This window comes from Phyllobates terribilis, unplaced genomic scaffold (genome assembly GCF_046119375.1).
Source record: "Phyllobates terribilis strain yellow unplaced genomic scaffold, ASM4611937v1 Scaffold_3821__1_contigs__length_69843, whole genome shotgun sequence".
In the NCBI taxonomy this organism is placed as follows: Eukaryota; Metazoa; Chordata; class Amphibia; order Anura; family Dendrobatidae; genus Phyllobates; species Phyllobates terribilis.
In genome coordinates, this window is record NW_027366573.1 from 54603 (window position 1) to 57386 (window position 2784).

General features: G+C 40.7%; 1 pseudogene; it reads left to right on the forward strand.

The window, feature by feature from the left end:
- Nucleotides 1–523: 523 nt before the first annotated feature.
- Nucleotides 524–2462, forward strand: LOC141248689 (uncharacterized; annotated as a pseudogene).
- The last annotated feature ends 322 nt before the right edge of the window (nt 2463–2784 follow it).

Genomic DNA, 2784 nt, shown 5'->3' on the forward strand with positions numbered 1-2784 from the left:
GAGACAATTTTGGGTTGAGGTTGGCGGTGAGGGTGCGGCAGGCGGTTAGGGTTCGTTGGCGGAGAGGGTGCGCTGGCGAGGGAGGTTTAGGAGAAAGAACACAAAATAAGCAGGAGGGAGTTGCAATATTAAGAACAAACCAGCTAGCTTCTAATATAATAGTTATATAAGATAGATAATTTTAAAAGATTTTGTTAAAAACTCTGGATATATAATATATCTTTTATATTTATTAATTTAATATGTCACAGGAGTTTTTGAAAAACTTCTTAACGGGAATTTTTTCCAGGAGTTTTATATAACTCCTGAGAAAAAGTCGTGTAAAAATGTTATTTTGTACTAGTGCTCGCGCCTAACAACACCTATTGCACTCCTTATATAGAACTCTCCTAAAACTAGACTTTCTACACTTGCGCTACAAGGAAGAACGTCACCTCAGCTATCCGCGTGATCAACTTCATACCAAAACTGCATCTATGCTCGGCATCACTTTGTGCTTCTTCATCTTGACGATCCCACTTCCATGTTGGCAATCCTCACCTGCGTGCTTCTCTTGATTTGTCCAGCTCAGGGATCCATGTACATCCACTTACCAAAAGTAGAAATCTCTAACAACCTCCAGTAGTTCTTACCTCCAGTTGTTCTTATTTCCCTTTAGCTGTAGCTTCAACGGCCTTTATTCCTTGGACCAAATCTCCTAAGCGTGCCTCCATTATTCCATCCATGTAGGCGCTGGAATGATTTCTTGTATTTCTTCACTTCTCTACTTGAAGCTCAATCCTCTACCTTCAAGTGCAACCCGCTACCTTAAAGCTAGAACTTCGATCTTCTTGTATCTTCACTACGAACTTATTCTATCTTGGTGAGATTCAACTTTCCCTGCTAGACACAAAGTTGGACCTTTAGTGGTCAAAGCTAGTCCGCTTGTGTTAAAGCTACACTCTAAACTCCTCGAGCTTGACTTGGTTAGCTTAAAACACACAAAGGATATCAAATACTTGAGTTTTTATCATTAAAACATGTGGAAAGGTTTGGCTAGCTTATTCCAGCTCTAGCTCAAACCAATATGAAGCATAGACTTTATAGCAATCATCAATTTGCAACTCCTTCATAAAATCGGGATCGAAAAACATCGTGCTCATAAAATCACGGTTCAACGGTCCTAAAGCTTTCTTAATCAAAAAATTACAATTGACTTAAGCTCTACAAAAAGGTCCCTCCAAATGGTCTTCTTCTTTACGTAGGCACCATCACCACTGAAGACGGAAAGGAAAAGAATAACAATTGACTTTGAACCGTTTGAACCCATCAACGCGCCTCTATACCTCTGTGACAATAGATTCCACACTGAATCGATGAATGAGCTTTTACAATATGATGATAAATTCGGGTTTATTGTGATGGATGGTAATGGTACTCTGTTTGGTACTTTGAGTTGTAATACTAAAGACGTTATTCACAATCTACTGTGTGATTTACTCGATTACATATGGAGTCACGTCACAACTGTCAAATTACATGGGCCCAATGTTCAACACGGATAACGGGATCATGCAAGTACGAGCATATAAGCGCAATCCGTCCAACCATACAAGCCCAATGATTTTTAATCCTAAAACCAATTGGTAATATGAGGAGTAATCCATGCCCTTATATACTAGGCATTTTATCTCTCAACTTCTGATATGGGATACTATCTCAACACGCCCTCACAAGTGAAACGGGCCTTAATGGACCAGTTGACACTTCAACAAATAAGTACGAGCGCATAAGCGCAACCCGGCCTAACATACAAGACCAATAGGGTTACATCATCAAACCAATTGTCAACGGGAGGAGTAATCCATGAGTTTATATACTAGGAACTTTATCTTTCAACTACCGATGTAGGATACTATTTTAATAGTAACTACGTCAGAAAAGTTGGACAACTGTCTGTATAGTTGTTCATCAGTTCTTCAACGAATCGGGCTAATGTTTCAAGGATTGTAGCCATTGGTTCAGACAATTTGAAAACAAAGCTTGACTAAACAAAGCTTAGTCAAACAGACATGTTCGACCATCGTTTAAAATCTAGGGCTTTGAACATGGTGGAAGTTCGTCGCGGCAGAGAGAATGGATTTAATGAGGAGATTAAGCTCTCTGTTGAGGTTCTTTCTGGTGTGAAGTTTATACAAGAGAAGAGGTTGTTTGGAAAGTATTTAGATGAAATGAATAATGTTACAAGAAATTATGTTGTTGGAGTGGAGGATAGGATGAAGGCGATGGAGATGGGGGTTGTGGAAACGCTTATTGTGTGGGAGATTTTGGAAGTTATGAGATTTGAGTTGAAGGATGGTGGTAGTGGTGAGGTTTTGGTGAGCTTTCTTAGTTCTCTTGTCCAAAGAAGGGCGGCTACGACCGGTCTTGGCTATGAATGGCTCAACATACTCGTAATGAAGAATGGAAAAGACCAGAGTTGAAAACTACCGAATGAATACAAAAGGCGGGTGTTGAAAAGGATCGGCGGCATGTTACTGAGGCTAATTGGCGCGCGCTGATGGATTATAGGCGGTCTCCGGTCGCCTCTTCAAAAAATCTGCTCGAGGGAATCGGTGGGCACAAAATTTTTAGTGGTGGTTGTTGGACGGAACATTGAAAATAGGTGGGGTGTTCATCGGTGGTACGTAGACCGGTCGCCGGTCTCGATCTACAATCGAACTCCCAAAACCATTAGAAACTGCGATCGCAGATGAAACAAAGGAGGTTGCCGAAACGTCAAAAATGTGGAGAACAGTACCAATC